Source organism: Macaca nemestrina, chromosome 14 (assembly GCF_043159975.1).
Source record: "Macaca nemestrina isolate mMacNem1 chromosome 14, mMacNem.hap1, whole genome shotgun sequence".
Lineage (NCBI taxonomy): Eukaryota > Metazoa > Chordata > Mammalia > Primates > Cercopithecidae > Macaca > Macaca nemestrina.
This window is the reverse complement of record NC_092138.1, coordinates 2,407,746-2,427,625: the sequence shown is the minus strand read 5'-3', so window position 1 is coordinate 2,427,625 and position 19,880 is coordinate 2,407,746. Positions and strand designations below refer to the sequence as shown.

Sequence of the window (19,880 nt, the reverse complement as noted above, 5' to 3'; positions counted from 1 at the left end):
AGTAGAAAAATTGGCCAGGCGCAGTGGCTCACGCCTGTAATCCCAGCATTTTGGGAGACTGAAGCTGGTGGATTACTTGAGGTCAGGAGTTCAAGACCAGCCTGGCCAACATGGTGAAACCCTGTCTCTACTAAAAATACAGAAATTAGCCAGGCGTGATGGCAGGCACCTGTAATCCCAGCTACTTGGGAGGCTGAGCTGGAAGAATCACTTGAACCTGGGAGGCAGAGGTTGCAGTGAGCCGAGATCATGTGGCTGCACTCCAGCTTGGACAATAGAGACTCCATCTCAAAAAAAAAAAGAGAGAGAAAAGAAAAATCAGAGGCTAAACCATACGCCAACTTTGTCTTATGGGAGCTATTGATGAATGTCTGAGTTTTGACATACTTCAGCAATGACGGAGGTCTTGTTGCACTAACAGTGCAAGTTGAAGGCCCTGTGACATACTGTGAGGGGAAAAGTTCCTTTCTTCAGTTCAGACCATTTCACTTGAGACAGTCAAGGTGCATACACACAGATTTTAGAGAAATAAAAGTAATTTCATTTATGTACTCGCAATATACTCACTAAGTTGTTGCCATACATGAGGCCTGTTCTAGGAACTGGTGATACAATGATGAACAAGACAGGCTGTGTCCTTTTCCACACGAAGAACACATTTTAGTTGGTGAAACAGACAATAAAAAAGGAAAACCTATGTGCGTTGTAGAGATTATGACAACTTTTACATCAAAACTAAAATACAGAAACTATAAAAGAAAAGGGAAAGGATTTCACTATAAAATGTTAGGTACCTTTGCGGGACTAAAACAACCCAAATCAACTAAGAAACTTTATTCACAGTTCATATGTATGATAAAAAATGCTCTTCCAAGCTGATGAAACGTCAAAAATCCATTTGAAAAACTGCAAATTATGAGACTAGCACCCACATATACAGATATATAAAGCAAATATTGGCAGATCCAAAGGGAGAAATTGACTGTAATACCATAATAGTAGGAGACTTCAGTTCTTCACTTGTAATAATAGAATATCCAGACAAGAGAAATACGGAAACAGCTGACTTCATCAATGCTATATTCCGAATGGACCCAACAGACACATACGGAACTTTCCACATAACAGCAGAATACACATTCTCCCCAAGTGCCCACAAAACTTTCCCAGGATCACATTAGGTCACAAATCAAATCTTAACTAATTTTAAAAAGTTGAAAATCAGCCAGGCAGGGTGGCTCATGCCTATAATCCCAGCAGTTTGGGAGGCCGAGGTGGGTGGATCACAAGCTCAGGAGTTTGAGACCAGCCTGGCCAATATGGTGAAACCCCATCTCTACTAAAAAATACATAAATTAGCCAGGCATGGTGGCTGGCGGGCGCCTGTAGTCCCAGCTCCTCGGGAGGCTGAGGCAGGAGAATGGCCTGAACCGGAGAAGCGGAGCTTGCAGTGAGCCAAGATTGCGCCACTGCACTCCAGCCTGGGCAACAGAGTAAGACTCCGTCTCAAAAAAAAAAAAGTTGAAAATCATACAGAATATCTTTTCCTACCACAATGGAAGAAAATTAGAAAACAATAATGGTAAGAAAACGGGAAAATTCACAAATAGGTGGAAACTAAATAGTACACTCTTGAGCTACCAGTGGGTCAAAGAGAAAATGAAAAGGGAACTTAAAAAATATCTCAAGATAAACGAAAATGTTTAAACGAATGATGTTGAACCTCAGCTGCTTGCCTAACACTGGAACCAAATAAGTAGTCTCCAAAGCAGACTTCACTGCCCGCCCACTTCACTAAGTGACTGAATGACTAACTTTACCACCAATCATTTCTGACCCGATGATCAGGATGACAGGCAGCTGGGTTGTGTAACCCACCAGGGCAGAGAAGTCAGGGGATGTTGTCGGAGCAAGTTGCTGCCTGTGCTGCTGCTTCATGCGTGGGCTCCTCTGCATTCCAGATCCATGCCCATCTGCTCGCTTGAGCACACTCACAGATGCTAGGATCAGGTAACCAGGAAATAAATGTTCTGAGATGCCTCCAGCCCCTTCCTAACCTAAGAACCATCAGTGACCTGCAGAGAGCCCATGAGTCACCGAGTTTGCAGGTGTGTGCATGTTGCTGTGGTGACAGCTGATGGTTTCCATTAGATTCTTGATGTCATTGCTAACTTAAATGCCCCAAAATTGTTGAAAAAAACACTACTCAAAAGAGACTCCCCCTAAAAAAATGCTCATGAATATCATAATCTATTCAAACTCCATTTCACAGCCACTGCAGTGTACTCTGCTGCTCTTTGGGGTCAAATGAGGGGGAGAAAGAGCAGGATTCTGAGTTGACCCCCGAGCTCCACTTGGAGCTCTGTTGTTCGGGGTGGCCTCTGCTTCTCGTTATTCCCACTCAGTGTCCAGGAGGGGAGGCGTGGGCTGAAGTCTTCCAGAGAAAACCCAGGAGAGCCTGACAGCATGTCTTGCTGGCGGCCTCCTTATTCCAGCTGACTGTGACTTCTCCCTTCATGACAGATGCTCTTCACTCTCTACGCAGGGAAAAGGACCCTGATTAGACACCACCCGGTCGGAGCTAACAGAGGCGCACCTTTGAGAATGATCGTTGAGAAGATAATTTAGATAGATTTCTGTCTCTGAAAACGTCCGTTCATTTGTGTTGTAGAATTACACTTGGTGTGTTTGTGCTCTGCATAGCAGTGTGTGCATCCTATAGTCTTTTCATAGAAGTGTATGTGTCTGTGAAAACATAGAGTGTAATTTCTGAGCACACAATCAGACACTGAGTAAACTCAGTGTATGATTTAATAACATTTAATCTTTACTAAATGAAACTTGTTACTTATTTTTAAATATAATATTTTTTGTAAGAAGCAAGTATGAATATGAGAATCAACCTGATCTGTTTCACTGGATAGCACCAACTCAGGATGCTCACACAGGAGCCATAGAAGGAATCCTTTACCTCTTTATTTTCCTAACCCCCCAAAACAAACACTGATTCTTTTCCATTTTGGCCTCCGAGATACCTAACATTTTTCCTTCCTTCTCTTTATCTCTGAGGCCATCATCTTATTCCAGCAATCCCAGGACTTGTTTCAGAAGGCTCTTAACTGCTTCTAATCTTAATTCTTTCAGTTCACTGTTTGCACAACAGCCACAGTGATTCTAAAAGGCTCAATACCTGTGACTACTACTCTGCTGATGACGGTAGCATACCAAGCTACTTGCACTCAAAAACAACTATCAAAACTGACAACATACGACACAAGTGTTTTCAAGCATTGCACACAGCAGGCGTTTGGGGACAGTGATCCTTGAGGGAAGAGAAATTGCATGATTTCAGTCCCTCTATCCTCTATCTCTTTGCTTTGTGGACACTTTCCTGCTGTAGCACAATGAGGTTAAGTTCAAATGGAGCAATGGTCTTGCTGAGCTGCTGAAGGAATTTGAATCTGGGTCAGGATTAAGAAATGGAATCTCTAGTATGTGGGAAGGAGAGGTGTGGCAAAAGCTTGTTTGGAATTTGTGCTGTTTTTACTCACAACACTTTGGACACCAAACGTGTGCGGGGTTTTCTCACACCAACCAATTATCCAACTCTCCAGGCACCAAACACCTGTCCAGTGACTCAGTTCACTTCTGACATTAAGTTCCCAGAGTGAGTGTCAGACTCCACAGGAAACGAACTCAGTCCCACAAGGGCCTCCTCGCTTCAGATGCCAGTTGCGAGTACTGAGTGCCCAGGTAACCCACCTTTCTGTCCAGCTTGGCTACAAAGTCAGGGGATTCCCAAAGCACTGCACCCTTTCAGGTGTGATAACTTGCTGGAATGGCTCACAGAACTCAGGGAAACACTTGACTCAAGGTTACCGGTTTATTCTGAAAGATACAACTCAGGAACAGCCAGATGGAAGAGATGCATAGGGCAAGGTATAGGGGGGATTATGTGGAGCTTCCGTGCCTCCCCAGGCATGCCACCCTCTCAGCAGCTCAGGGTGTCTGTTCATCACCCCAGAAGCTCTCTGAATATCATTGTTTGAGCTTTTATATAGAGCTCAATCTCTAGCACCCCTCATCCCTTTCCTGGAGGTTGCATATTAAGGCAGAAAGTTCCAACTCTCTAACAACTTGGTCTTTCTACTAACTAGTCCCATGCTGAGGCTGTCTTGGGGTTCACCCTAAGTTACCTCATTACCATAAGCTCAGGTGTGATGAAAAAGGCCTTGTTATGAATGACATAAGACACTCCTGTCACTCGGGATATTCCAAGAGTTTAGGAGCACTGTGTCAAGAACTGGGGACAAAGAGCAGATATATTTTTTTGTATTATACTGCAGATTTCAACATGTAATAGTGAGCAAGAGCAAGTATAATTACACAGGCTGAGGCTTCCTGAGCCTAGCAGAGGGCTGAGAGGTTTGTGAGCACTTACGGCTACTCAGAGAGGAGAGAACTTAAGGAGCACCTTGGCATTTCAATGACACGATAGAAGAGTGAAGACTACATCTTAGCAAAAGGACCATGGCCTAAGGTTAAGCTCAATGCCATCATAAACCCAGCCTATCAGAGTATCAACAAAGCCAGACAAAAAGGGTTTCCAGTAACTCAACTGACTGCCTGAACAAAACTCAAGGTCCTAGAGATGAATAAAAGCATAATCCAGAAACCACATAACATCACATCCCCACTGTCCAGCATCTGGTCATGACACAGTAGACCTGGGAACCTGGACAACGGAATCCAAAATCCAGAGAGGAAAGTACCCATAAAAATACCTGAGAGGATGCAGATCTTGGAATCAACAGACAGATTTTGAAGGAGCTATTTTGAGTTTACGGACTTAAATATTATCGTAAGGAGTGAGCAGATGGGAAATTTCAGTAAGCTAAAAACTGTTTTTTTAAAAAAGGAAATCCTTGGCCTGGCGTGGTGGCTCAGCCTGTAATCCCAGCACTTTGGGAGGCCGAAGCAGACGGTTCACTAGGTCAGGAGATTGAGACCATCCTGGCTAACATGGTGAAATCCCGTCTCTACTAAAAACACAAAAAATTAGCTGGGTGCGGTGGTGGGCACCTGTAGTCCCAGCTACTTGGAAGGCTGAGGCAGGAGAATGGCGTGAACCCGGGAGATGGAGGTTGCAGTGAGCCGAGATCACGCCACTGCACTCCAGCCTGGGTGACAGAGCGAGACTCCGTCTCAAAAAAAACAAAAAAGGAAATCCTTGAACTTCAAAGCTGAGTATTTGGAATGAAACATTACTGAATGGCTTATTTGTGAACTTGAAGATAAATCCATAGAAAGTATCCAAACTGAAAACTAGAGAAAAGAATAGATTGGACAAATGTGAACAGAGCCTCAGTGATCTGTAGGGAAGCACTAATGTCATGAATTATGAGACCTATATGGAATGAGACACAGGGGGAGGACTAATGGCAAAATCTTTAAAAAATAATGGCTAAAGATTCTCAAAATATAGTGGGAAATATCACCTTATAGACCCAAGAAGCTCAGTAAAACTCAAAGAAGGTAAATATGAGGAAAACCATATCTAGGCAGAACATAGAAAAACTTTTGAAAACCAGAAAGAAAAAAAAAACCTTAACTACTGCAAGAGGGAATAAAAAGGCAAGTTACACTGTGGAGAACATCATACAATGGACAGCAGGCTTCTCATCAGAAACAGTGGATGTCCGGCTGTAAGGGAATGATGTCTTCAAATGATGAAATTTTTTAAAAATATAAACCCAGAATTCGCTATCAAGGAAATTATATCTCAAAAATGAGGATGAAATAAAATCATTTAAATAAATAAAAACTAAGATATTTCACTGCCAGCAGATTTGCACTAAAAACAGAAAACTGAGATAGTTTTTCAATCCGAAGAGAAGTTATATCACACAGCAACTTGGATACATAGGAATGAATGAAGAGCATTAGAAATGGTGAATATATGGATAGATTTTTTTTAAGACTACATTTTTCTTAGCTTTTTTGAAAGACAGTTTAAGGCACAAATGACAGGAGTGTATCCATCATATGGGGTTTATTAATATGTAGCTATAAAATATATCACAACAATGACAAAAAGGACAGTGAATAAGTGGAATTCTATTGTTGAAAGGCTCTTAATGTGAAGTGGTCCAATTTTAACTCTAAATAGATTGCAATAAACTGAGGATACATATTGTAATCCCAAGCACAGCCATTTAAAAAATGCAATGAAGCACAATAACAATCCAATAGAATAATAAAAGTGGAATACTAAAAAATATTTGATTAATCCAAAAGATGGCAAGAAAAGTGAAACAGAGGCCTAAATGAAAAACAAACAAAACACAGGGGGAAACTAGAAAATGAATTTTTAGGGGGTAATCTTACACTTAATCATATCAAAAATTGTATTCACACTGAAGTGGGGACAGTGGGCATTAACAACTGGCTATTTCAAGAGATAAAAGGTGATATAACACAATCTAAATACAGGTTAACTTCTCCAGGAAACATAATAATCATAAATATGTTTATACCTAATAAGAGAACTTCAAAATACACAATACAAAAACTGAGAGAATGAAAAGAAAAAATAGACAAATCCACAATGTTGCTTGGAGATTTAACAAGTGTCATAGGAACATCTGTCAGCTAGAGTCAACTATAGTGCCCTGTGATGGTTAATTTTATATATGAACTTAACTGGGCCATGATGTGCCCAGTTGTTTGGTCAAACACTATTCTGGGTGTTTCTGCAAGGGTGTTTTTGGGTGAGATAAACATTTAAATCGGTTGACTGAGTAAAGCAGATTGCCCTTGCTAATGTGGGTGGTCCCTATCCGTTCAGTGAGAGGCCTGAGGAGAACCAGAAGGCTGACCAGCCCCCAAGTAAGGGAGGATTTCTGCTATCTAATGAACTTTAAAGAAGGACAATGGCTTTCTTTTTTTCCCCACCTTGAACTCAAACGGAAACATTGGCTCTTTTAGGATGTTGAGGCTGCTGGCCTGTAGACTGGAACTATACCATTGGCTCTTCTGGTTCTTGGGCCTGAAGACTCAGACTGGAACTACACCATCAGATCTTCTAGGTCTCCAGCCTGCCAACTCACCCTGCAGATCTTGAGACTCGCCAGTCTCCATAATTGCATGAGCCAATTCCAAATAAGTAAATAGATAATAGATTAGTAACCAACAATTAAACAAATATCAATTAAGTAAATATACACGAACACACACATAAACAGAAATCACAGTCACACAAAGACACATACATACACACATACCCTATTGTGTTTTTCTAGAGAACCCTGACTAACACATGCCCAGTTGCTTCAGCAAACACTGGTCTAGATGTTGTGGGAAGGTATTTTTTAGATGTGATAAACATAGGTTGAGGCTTTGAGTAAAGTCCATTACATTCCACCCTCCATAGTATGGGCAGGCCTCATCCAATCAGTGGGAAGCCTAAAAAGAAAAGATTGAGGTCTCCCCAGGGAGAAAGGAGTTCTGCCTCCAGACTACCTTCAGATTTAAGACTGCAACATATACACACACATAATAATGGTTCTATTTCTCTCAACAGTGCTAATCCAGAGTTTGGTACCGAGAGTAGTTCTACAGGAACAAAATCTTAAGAATAAATTTTCTGAATTGGCTCTGAGGTTTCTGGAATTGGTTCTCTAATCTGATTAGATTTAAAGACATCAATTACTGTATTTCCATTAGTGAAGAGAGCACTGGCATGATCTGGCAATAGAGACACACACAATGTCACCATTAGATACCGTTAATCAAAAGCTCATAAAAGGCAAGCTACTGGGTGACCATATATTTAATACCTTATAATATTTTTGTCAAACTAATGAATAGAATAAAATTTGCTAATTGCTGCTAATTGCATTGGGGAAAGAAAAGGATGAACTCAGGGATTCAGTACAAAGTATGACCCATGAGGAGGTTCACTACGGATGGATAGATTGCAAAAAATTTCTCCCATTCTGTAGTTTGTCTGTTGACTCTGATGATAGTATCTTTTGCTGTGCAGAGGCTCCTTATTTTAATTAGATCCCATTTGTCAATTTTTGGTTTTGTTGCAATTGCTTTTGGCATCTTCGTCACAAAATTTTGCCTGTGCTTATGTCCTGAATGGTATTGCCTAGATTTTTCTTCCAGGGTTTTATAGTTTGGAGTTTTACATTTAAGTATTTAATCCATCTTGAGTTGATTTTGTAAGGAAGGGATCCAGTTTCACTTTTCTGCATATGGCTAGCCAGTTCTGCTAGCACTATTTATTAAATAAGGAATTCTTTTCCTATTGCTTGTTTTGGTCAGGTTTGTCAAAGATGAGATGGTTGTAGGTGTGCAGTCTTATTTTTGTGCTCTCTATTCTATTCCATTGGTCTATGTGTCTGTTCTTGTACCAGTACCATGCTGTTTTGGTTACTGTAGACTTGTAGTATAGTTTGAAGTCAGGTAGCATGATGCCTTCAGCTTTGTTCTTTTTGCTTAGGATTGCCTTGGCTATTTGGACTCTTTTTTGGTTCCATATGAATTTTAAAATAGTTTTTTATAATTCTATGAAGAATTCCAATGGCAGTTTAATGGGAATAGTATTGAATCTATACATTGCTTTGGGCAGGATGACCATTTTCAAGATATTGATTCTTCCTATCCAAGAGCATGGATTTTTTTTCCATTTGTTTTTGTCATTTCTGGTTTCTTGGAGCAGTGGTTTGTAGTTCTCCTTGAAATTCCCTTGTTAGCTGTCTTCCTAGGTATTTTATTCTTTTTGCGGCAATTGTGAATGAGAGTTTATTCATGATTTGGCTCTCTGCTTGCCTGTTTTTGGTGTACAGGAATAATTGTGACTTTTGCACATTGATTATGTATCCTGAGACTTTGCTGAAGTTGCTTATCAGCTTAAGAAGCTTTTGGGCTGAGACAATGGGGTTTTCTAGATATAGGATCATGTCATCTGCAAACAAAGATAGGTTTACTTCTTCTCTTCCTATTTGAATACACTTTATTTCTTTCTCTTGCTTGATTGCCCTGGCTAGGACTTCCAATACTATGTTGAATAGGAGTGGTGAAAGAGAGTATCCTTGTCTTGTGCCAGCTTTCAAGGGGAATGCGTCCAACTTTTGCCCATTCAGTATGCTATTGGCTGTGGGTTTGTCATATATGGCTCTTACTATTTTGAGATATGTTCTTTCAATACCTAGTTCATTGACAGTTTTTAACATGAAGGGATGTTGAATTTTATCAAAGGTTTTTTCTAGATCTATTGAGATAACCATGTGGTTTTTGTCTTTAGTTCTGTTTATGTGATTACTGACATTTATGGATTCGTGTCTGTTGAACCAATCTTGCATCCAAGGGATGAAGCCAACTTGATTGTAGTGGATAAGCTTTTTTTTTTTTTTTTTTTTTTTTGAGACGGAGTCTTGCTCTGTGCCCCAGGCTGGAGTGCAGTGGCACGATCTCGGCTCACTGCAAGCTCCGCCCCCCCGGGTTCACGCCATTCTCCTGCCTCAGCCTCCCGAGTAGCTAGGACTACAGGCGCCCACCACCTCGCCCGGCTAATTTTCTTGTATTTTTAGTAGAGACGGGGTTTCACCATGTTAGCCAGGATGGTCTCGATCTCCTGACCTCGTGATCCGCCCGTCTCGGCCTCCCAAAGTGCTGGGATTACAGGCTTGAGCCACCGCGCCCGGCCGTAGTGGATAAGCTTTTTGATGTGCTGCCAGAGATGGTTTGCCAGTATTTTATTGAGGATTATTGCATCAATGTTCATTGAAGATATTGACCTGAAGTTTTCTTTTTCTGTTGTATTTCTGCTAAATTTTTTATCAGGATGATGCTGGTCTCATAGAATGCATTAGGGAGGAGTCCCTCCTTTTCAACTATTTGGAATAGTTTCAGGAGAAATGATACCAGCTCTTTTTGTACCTCTGGTAGAATTCAACTGTGACTCCATCTGGTCCTGGACTTTTTTTGATTGGTAGGCTATTTATTACTGCCTCAATTTTAGAACTCATTATTGGTTTATTCAGGGATTCAATTTCTTCCTGGTTCAGTCTTGGGAGGGTGTATGTGTCCAGGAATTTATTCATTTCTTCTAGATTTTCTAGTTTATGCACATAGAGGTGTTTATAGGATTCTCTAATGGTTGTATTTCCATGGGGTCAGTGATGATAGTCTTATTATCATTTCTGATTGTATTTATTTGAATCTTCTCTCATTTCTTCATTAGTCTAGCTAGTGGTCTATTTTTGTAATTAAAAAAAAAACAGCTTCTGGATTCACTGATTTTTTTGAAGGATTTTTTTTCTGTGTGTGTCTCTATCTCCTTCAGTTCAGCTTAGATCTTGGGTATTTCTTGTCTTTTGCTAGCTTTGGAGTTTGTTTGTTCTTGGTTCTCTAGTTCTTATTGTTGTGATGTTAGGTTGTTAGCTTGAGATCTTTCTAACTTTTTGATGTGACCAATTAGTGCTATAAATTTCCCCCTTGAAACTGCTTTAGCTGCATCCCAGAGATTCTGGTACCTTGTATCTTAGTTCTTTTTTTTTTTTTTTTTTTTTTTTTTTGAGACGGAGTCTCGCTCTGCCGCCCAGGCTGGAGTGCAGTGGCCAGATCTCAGCTCACTGCAAGCTCCGCCTCCCGGGTTCACGCCATTCTCCTGCCTCAGCCTCCCGAGTAGCTGGGACTACAGGCGCCTGCCACCGCGCCTGGCTAGTTTTTTGTATTTTTTTTAGTAGAGACGGGGTTTCACCGCGTTAGCCAGGATGGTCTCGATCTCCTGGCCTCGTGATCCGCCCGTCTCGGCCTCCCAAAGTGCTGGGATTACAGGCTTGAGCCACTGCGCCCGGCCCCTTGTATCTTAGTTCTCATTAGTTTCAAAGAACTTCTTGATTTCTGCCTTAATTTCATTAATCACTCAAGAGTCATTCAGGAGTGGGCTGTTCAATTTCCAGGTAGTTGTGTGATTTTGAGTAAATTTCTTAATCTTGAAACCTAATTTCATTATACTGTGGTCTGAGAGAATGTTTGTTATGATTTCGGTTCTTTCATATTTGCTGTGGAGTGTTTTGCTTCTGATTATGTGTTCAATTTTAGAGTAAATGCCATGTGGCAATGAGAATAATGTATATTCTATTGTTTTTGGGTGAAGAATTCTGTAAATCTATCAGGTCGATTTGATCCAAAGCTGAGTTCAGGTCCTAAATATTTTGTTAATTTTCTGTGCTCTCTTAACTAACATGGTTAAATCTTCATGAAGACTATTGACAAACATGGAGTTAAGTGCTACTTTAGTGACATCAGTCATTCTTTTGAAAGACCAGAATTTTCTTTAAGTATTACCTTCTAGTTTGTTGGAATAACCATGAACTAGTCTGCCTTCTCTTTGAGCACAAGCCAAAATTTTATTCCAATCTACTAGCTTTGGGAAAGCCATGAGAATAGCTTTAATTAATGTGTCAATCAATTCTTTGGCTTTTTATATCTTGGAGCAGATTTTGATTTAAATCATCAGAAGAGGCCAAATGTGAGTGGTGTGTGCCTGTAGTCCCAGCTACAGGACTGAGGTGGGAGGATCATTGAACTCAGGAGTTCAAAACCAGCATGAGCAACATAGTGAGTCCCCATATCTATATAAATAAAAAAATCATCAGAAGGATTTTCCCATCCTGCCAATTTTTGTCTGATATCTTCCTCCTCCTGGTCCCACGAGCAAATGTATCAGCTGATAGAAATTGAAAACTCTAGGACATAACTTGTACAGACTGTTGAGAATTCCTCAGCAAATCTGAAAGATCCTCAGTCACCTTGGCAAATTATTTGGCTGTTGTATCACAGGCAACTCAGAACTGGACCAGAGTGTAAAACACCATCAGTAAATTCTCTTTTTTATTTGGGGAGTATTGGAAGGGGTATGTAGGAATTGAGATGGGTAGGGAAGGCCATCGTAGGGGTTGCTAGTCTTAAGTTTTGGTTCAGCTGTTTCAGGTGGCTGAAAAGGGGAGGGAATAGGAATGTCGGAGTTCTGCCAGCGGGGCACATGATGAGGTTGAGAGTGAATGTTCTCCTGAAGATTTGATTTGATTTAATTATTATTTTTTTTGAGAGAGTGTGTTACTATATTTACCCCAGGCTAGACTCAAGCTCCTAGGCTCAGTGATCCTCCCGCCTCAGTCTCGTGAGTTGCTGGGACTACAGGAACATGTGTGCCCAGCCTCCTGAAGATTTTAATTTAAATACTTGTTTTCTTTTACTAATTTAGAAACAGTGTCTTGGGAAAACTCTTTTAGATTTCATGGTCTTTTTTATGTATATCCCTTTCGAATGCTAATTAAAGTGTGCTTCCCACCCATTCTGGGAAGTGAAACCCTTTTTATTTCCCGGGTGTTATCTTTAAATGTATATATGTACATATGTGTGTGTTTGCAAAGGTCAAATGAGCCTCCAAGGGGCCACCGTCTCTGGTCCTTGTCTTTACAAACTGTGAATAGGTTTTTGCTGACCCATTGATGCAAAAGGACCCTTCTACTAACAATTGAAGACTTCATTGTCTATGAAATAATCTGGAAAACAATTTATGTATCTAAATAAGTTTCTGTCAATGTGAGCCCTTGCTCTCTTGGGTGGTACAGTTTCTGATTGGTACCCAGGTTGCAACCCACATTCCTGAGTAAACACTTATTGGCCTGACCTGCTAATTCCTCCTTTTGATTAGTGGGGAAGCCATGTGACTTCATTCTCTGTGGCTCTGGTGGTCTTTTCCACATCTGTGAGATACTCACTAAAAGCTGGCTGCACTTTGGGATCTGGGCGCCTGCTGGAACCTGGAGCCACAAGTCCTCATTCATGCTAAAGAATTCCTGTCTTGGTGGAGGTATTTGCCTTTGTTTGGGTTTCTTGGTACAGCCCTCCATCTTTTTGCTCACTCTTGCTTTGTTTTAAGTTCTGACAAGGTGAGATTGGGAGTCTCTGCTTCTACGAAAATTGGAAGTCCCCCCTCTCCAGGGACTCCAGCTGGTTACATGTTGAAACATGATGGCCCCTTTATCTAATTGACATAATTTCACTAACCAGAGTTTGGAGTTACAGCGGCCCCTTGGAGGCCTTGTATAATATGTTGTATACCGTTAGGAGCACAGAGATGCTGGCGAAGGAAGTGTTTCTCACAGTTCCTCTGTGAGTCTCAAAGTTCCCCAGCAGCTCCGTATGGAGTCAGCCCTGATGATAGGACTCCCTGGTGTCAAGCCTGCAAGGGTGCTAAACTCACGCTAGTCAAGTCTCTCTAAGCCCTTAAGGTACCAACCTGGGGCTCTGACCTTGGCTTATTCAAGACTCTGTTGAGTCAAATTAGGCAAAATTCCCACCACTACCAAGGTCTCTGATTAAATTCCTCAGCCCCTCCCCTCAATATCGTTATCATCCCGGCCTGCCCTTAGGAGGCTGCAGCCTCCCGACAGATCCAGCTGTGGCTTGCGGGCGCCTCCCTGCTGCGGGCTGGGCCTGGCTCCTGCCCCTGCCCCTGCAGGGGCGATGCTCCCCGGGGCAGGTGGGTGAGCCAGGAAAGCGGGGAGACCCCCAGCACTCCCTGCCCGGGGCCGGACAGCAGCGTTTAGCACCCTCTGTTCGCTGGGCTGTGTGACCTTGAGCGGCCCTTCACCCCTTCTGGGCCTGGGCCATCAGTTCTGGCCCCACAAACCACGGCCTGGGGTTCTGGGGAGCTTCTTGGCTGAGCGGGTCTGGCTCTCGAGGCTGGGCTGCTGGATCGCCGAGATAGGCCGTGGCGCAGCCTGGACGCCCTGGCTCCACCCACGGCTCTGCGACCTCCAGCGAGCTCTTACCCTTTCCGCGCCTCAGTTTCCTCATCTGTGAAATGGAGATAATATCACCACGCACTCAGCCCTAGCCACTTCATTGCTGTTACTGATACCATTACTGCTGCTATGTCGTTTTTTGATGGCACAGCCCTTAGGGAAGGGGGATCCAGGGAGAAGCCAGGACCTTCCTGCAGGAGGTGGGCTGGGCACGGCCCTGAACCGTGGAGGTCACCCACCCACCCTGAGGTCAGGACCGGGTTCCCTTCCTCTCCACCGGGGGTCCAAGCCTTAGTCTTCATCTCTCCAGGTCCCAGCCCTTCACAATGGGCACCTCCCTGCCTGTGAGGGAGGCTCCAGCCAGCCCCTAATCCACTCTCCAAAAAAAAAAAAAAAAAGGCTACGTAGCCAATATTTATGGACGCTAAGCTGCTTATTAAAAAGTATCCCATTGAATCCTACCAAGCGGGTAACTTACTGTACCCATTTCGCAGATGAGGAAATGAAAGGACACAAAGATAGATGTGTACCCGCCCCCCACCCACTACACCCTTGTTCTGCTCTCTAATCTTTGCACATACCAGAGATTTCGTAAGTTCTGTGAGTACCTGGTTTTCTGCACGTACCAGAGATTTTGTTTTGCACATACCAGAGATTTTGTAAGTTCTGAGGCAAGGTCACAAGACGTGTTTAAGTAAGATAAACTCTTGCTGCCATAAACCTACTCTCCCCCCTCAAAGTTTGAACCAAAATATCAGAAATGGCAGGAACCAATCATAGTTAGCCAAATCGCCTTGTTCAAACACTAGCCAATCATATATCTGATTTGTATAATAACTCTATGCCCACTTTTCTTAGACTATATAACATTGTTCGGAGCTGAGTGGGGGAGCTCTCCTGCCCGTCTCGTTTCACGAGCGAGGGAGAGTTCCAGGTTCGAACCTGTAATAAAGATCCTTGCTGCTTAGCTTTGACTCTGGACTCTGGTGGTCTTCTTCGGGGAATAAACGGTCTGGGCATAACAAATGGGGGCTTGTCCGGGATTTCCCCCAAGCCCACCAGACCCCCAAGTCAATGGATCTTAATCTGTAGGTAAGCCGGCTTTGTCACTGTCTCTGTCTTTGTCTCTGTCTGTCTCCCTGAAATTTCGCGAAATCCGTAATCTGTAATCTGTATTGGTCTGTTCTGTAAGTGGCACGGTCTTGGCGGACGCGCTAGAAGACAGCCACTCGGGACTGGTGGGAGACGTTCCCCAGTGCCCATCTGGGGGCCTCCATCCTTGGTTGCCCCGTCTGACTCAGGTCGGAAGTCCGACACGCGCTCGCGAATGCTCATCGTTATTACTGTCTGTCCGTTATTGTTAAGTGTTAAGTGTAAGCCCAAAATGAAACATAAAACCTTTTCTTCCCCTTCCAGGACCGGACCTGTCGGATACTCCCCTCTGCTTCACACTCATTTTCGTCCCCCCTTCTCTTTGTAGGAGCAGTCCAAAGATGGGCAACAACCAGAGCACGCCGCTCTCACTCCTTGTTACCAATTTTAAGGATGTGAAGGCTCGGGGGCGTAACTTAAGCGTAGAACTAAAGAAAGGAAAGCTAGTTACTTTCTGCCGTTCGGAGTGGCCCTCTTTCGGCGTAAGGTGGCCCTCCGAAGGAACTTTCTGTCTCTCTATTATTACTAAGGTAAAAACTAAGATTTTCCTGCCAGGGCAGTCAGGACATCCTGATCAAATGCCTTATATTCTAGTGTGGCAGGATCTTGTAGAAAACCCACCACCCTGGATAACTCCATTCATCCCTGAGCCCTGCAAAGTCCTAGTAACGCGACCTACAAGACAAAAGACTCCCCTGCTCCCTCGGCCCCTGTGCTGCTGGACAGCCAGGACCCCCTAACGTTAGAACCCACATTTCCCCCACCATATTCGCACCTTATCCCGCAGGACCCAGTCCCCCAGGGTGGTGCTTCCGTAGAGGGAAACCGAGAAGCGGAAGCAGCCGAGAGCGAAAGTAACCCGGGGGGGCCGGCCAGCCGAACACGAGGCCGCGTACAGCGGGACCAAGCTTCCCGACTCCCTGACTCCACTGTAGCCCTGCCTCTCAGAGAAATAGGATCGCTCGATGATACCGGGCTCTCCCGTCTCATGTATTGGCCTTTTTCCACCAGTGATTTATACAATTGGAAGTCCCAAAATGCTCGGTTCTCAGATAATCCCAAAGATCTAACCTCGTTGTTAGACAGTGTCATGTTTACTCACCAGCCAACCTGGGATGACTGTCAACAGCTCCTCCAAATCCTGTTCACAACGGAGGAGCGGGAAAGAATCCAAGTTGAGGCCAGAAAACTGGTTCCAGGAGATGACGGCCAGCCAACTGCAAATCCTGACCTCATTAATGTGGCTTTCCCTTTGACCCGGCCCAGATGGGACTACAACACGGCAGAAGACGGATCCTGAGAGGGGCATCAACGGTCAGCTAACATGGACCAGACTGCCACAAGGGTTCAAGAACTCGCCAACCCTGTTCGATGAAGCCCTTCATGAAGATCTGGTTGAGTACCGGTGGCAACACCCTGAAATAACTCTTTTGCAATATGTTGATGATCTCTTAATAGCGGCCAGGTCCCCGGAAACTTGTGTTCAAAGGACTGAGGACCTCCTGAAGACTCTGGGGGAGCTAGGCTACCGAGCCTCAGCAACAAAGGCTCAGATCTGCAAGTCGGAGGTAACTTATCTGGGGTACCTATTAAAAGGGGGGCAACGCTGGCTAACCAAAGCCCGAAAGGAAACAGTCCTACGCATCCCTAGACCCCAGTCAACACGGCAAGTGAGAGAATTCCTGGGGTCAGCAGGGTTCTGTAGGTTATGGATACCCGGATTTGCTGAGTTAGCCAAGCCCCTATACCAGGCAACAAAGGAACGGCAGCCCTTCAATTGGAAGGAAGAGGCTGAGCTGGCATTTCAGCAAATCAAAACTGCCTTGTTATCAGCCCCCGCGCTGGGGCTCCCTGATGTCTCCAAGCCCTTCCACTTATACGTGGATGAAAGTAAGGGTGTTGCAAAAGCCGTGTTAACACAGTACCTAGGCCCCTGGCAGAGGCCAGTTGCCTATTTGTCAAAAAAATTAGATTCAGTGGCTGCTGGCTGGCCACCCTGCCTCCGGATAATCGCGGCGACCACCCTAATGGTCCGAGACGCTGATAAACTTATCATGGGGCAAGAGTTGCGCGTTATAACCCCACATGCCATTGAAGGCGTCCTCCGGCAGCCGCCGGACCGATGGATGAGTAACGCCCGGCTCACCCACTATCAAGGACTGCTGTTAAACCCCTCAGAATAACTTTTCTGCCCCCAACCTCTTTAAACCCTGCTTCACTGCTGCCAAATCCAGACTTGGACGCCCCGTCCCATGAGTGCACTGAGATACTGGCTCAGGTGCATGGGGTGCGGGAGGACCTGCAAGATCGTCCGCTCCCCGACACAGAACTCACCTGGTTCACTGATGGCAGCAGCTACGTCCACCAAGGCCAGCGGTATGCAGGAGCGGCTGTAACATCAGAGACTGAGGTAATCTGGGCGGAACCCTTGCCTCCAGGGACATCGGCCCAAAGAGCCGAACTGATAGCCCTTACACAGGCCCTCACCCTAGGGGCAGAGAAAAAACTAACAGTATACACGGATAGCCGCTATGCTTTCGCTACTGCGCACATACATGGGGCCATCTACAGAGAAAGGGGACTATTAACAGCCGAAGGCAAAGAAATAAAAAACAAGCAAGAGATCCTAGCTCTATTAACTGCTTTGTGGAAACCAAAGAAATTGGCTATCGTACATTGCCCTGGGCATCAGAAACCAACTACGCCAATTGCTCGAGGCAACTTCTTAGCCGACCAAACCGCAAGGAGCATAGCAAAAGCTCCCAGTCAGCTCCTCGCGCTCCAGCTCCCCGATCCTGGCCCGCGAAATTTGCCATGTTTTCCCGACTATACTGAACAGGATCGCGAATGGATGAACACGCTTCCCCTAAAACAGGTTAAAAATAGGTGGTGGACTGATATAAATGACCAAACCATCCTACCAGAAAAATTAGGACGGCAGGTGTTGGAACACATCCACCGGACAACCCACCTGGGTGCCCAGCGAATGATGGACTTAATCAGGCATGCCAAGTTTAGAATCAGGCGCATAGCTGAACTGGCCAGCGATGTCACAACAAATTGCAAAGCCTGCCAACTAAACAACACTTGCCCCCAAACCCAGACCACCGCAGGAATTAGGTGTAGAGGAACTAGGCCTGGTATCTATTGGGAAATAGACTTTACTGAGATAAAGCCTGGAAAATATAGGTATCAGTACTTACTTGTCTTTGTAGATACTTTTTCAGGATGGACAGAAGCGTTCCCAACTAAGAGAGAAACTGCTCAGGTTGTAGCAAAGAAAATTTTGGAAGAAATCCTCCCCAGGTATGGCTTTCCCGTCCAAATAAGGTCAGACAATGGACCAGCCTTCGTTGCTAAGGTAAGTCAGGATTTGGCTTCCATTCTGGGGGCAAATTGGAAATTACATTGTGCTTATAGGCCCCAAAGCTCAGGACAGGTAGAAAGGATGAATCGGACTCTGAAGGAGACCTTAACCAAATTGACCATGGAGACTGGCGCTAATTAGGTAGTACTTCTCCCCTACGCTCTGTTCCGGGCCCAAAATATCCCTTACAGACTAGGCCTCACACCATATGAAATCATGTATGGCAGACTCCCACCCCTGGTCCCCAGTCTAAAAGATGACTTACTCAAACCTGAAACTGAAAATGTCTCTGAGCTCCTGTTCTCCTTACAAGCCTTACAGAAAATTCACCAGGAAATTTGGCCCAGACTACGAGAACTGTACGAGGCAGGACCTCCGCCGACGCCTCATCTGTTCCAGCCGGGAGACTGGGTCCTAGTCAAGCGCCACCAGCAAGAAACTCTTCAACCCAGGTGGAAAGGACCACTGCAAGTACTCCTGACTACTCCCACCGCTCTCAAAGTAGAAAGCATCACTTCGTGGATCCACTACACACACGTCAAACCAGTGGACCCAACATCCGACCTTCTCGAGCCGTCTGGAGCACCGGTTACATGGATTATAGACAAAGCTAAGAACAATCCCTTAAAGCTAACCCTGCGCCGTCATCCCCATAGCCGTAACCATGTCTAGCTTACCTATGCTTTTATGCCTTATGCATCTGACTCTCCTCACTGCTGCGCTGTCTAATCCCTATGTCTGGAGGTTCTGGCTCTATGAGAACAAAACTCACCCCGGGGAAACCCCCCAAGCGGGTAAACTGCTAGCTAGCACAGACTGCCCCCCCTCAGGGTGTAATACTATAGTTTACCTCAATTTCACTAGGTTCCAGATTGCCCAACCAGCAATACCCATGATCTGTTTTGAATATGATCAAACTGAATATAATTATAAAAATTATTGGTGGCACCAGAGTGCAGGTTGCCCATATAGCTACTGTAAGACGCACTCTGTCCGACACTGGAGAGAACGACAAGGGTGATATTTTTACAAAACTGAGTCTCCCGTCACTTACACTTGGATAATTAAAGACCCATGGGACTCTCGGTGGACAACCCCACAACATGGGGGAGTATATTACTCATCAACTAGTACCTGGCCCAGTAGCCATTCATATCTGTGGAGAATTCTAGTCCAGATTCAACCCTTAATCCACACACAAATCCACAGGCAAGAAACCAAGCTATCACAAGACTTGCAGCCCTTCTCCTGGCTAACTCTATTACGGGAAGGGCTAGCATTCGCCAACCTCACTGGTTTAGGTGACCTGTCCTCTTGCTTTATGTGTGCAACCCTAGGAAGACCACCATTAACGGCTGTTCCTCTATCCTCCCCTCCCACAAACTATACAGGTTTTAACTCATCGATAGTCACGATACCCGATGTGGCCCTGTACCGTGACCCATACCAAGAGAAATACCCCTATTGTTATTCGGCATTTAGCAACAGCCTCTGTAACCAATCGGCTACATACCCTAATAGTCCCATATATG

General features: G+C 44.4%; 1 long non-coding RNA gene across 1 annotated transcript in view; it reads left to right on the top strand.

Annotated features, from left to right (window-relative positions):
• The window catches only part of LOC105498913 (uncharacterized), a 28,121-nt gene extending 11,696 nt beyond the window's left edge, over positions 1-16,425 (top strand). Inside the window, exon 3 of the long non-coding RNA XR_011612298.1 lies at positions 16,248-16,425. This is a non-coding gene — a long non-coding RNA (uncharacterized lncRNA). The remainder of the gene's footprint in view (positions 1-16,247) is intronic.
• The last annotated feature ends 3,455 nt before the right edge of the window (positions 16,426-19,880 follow it).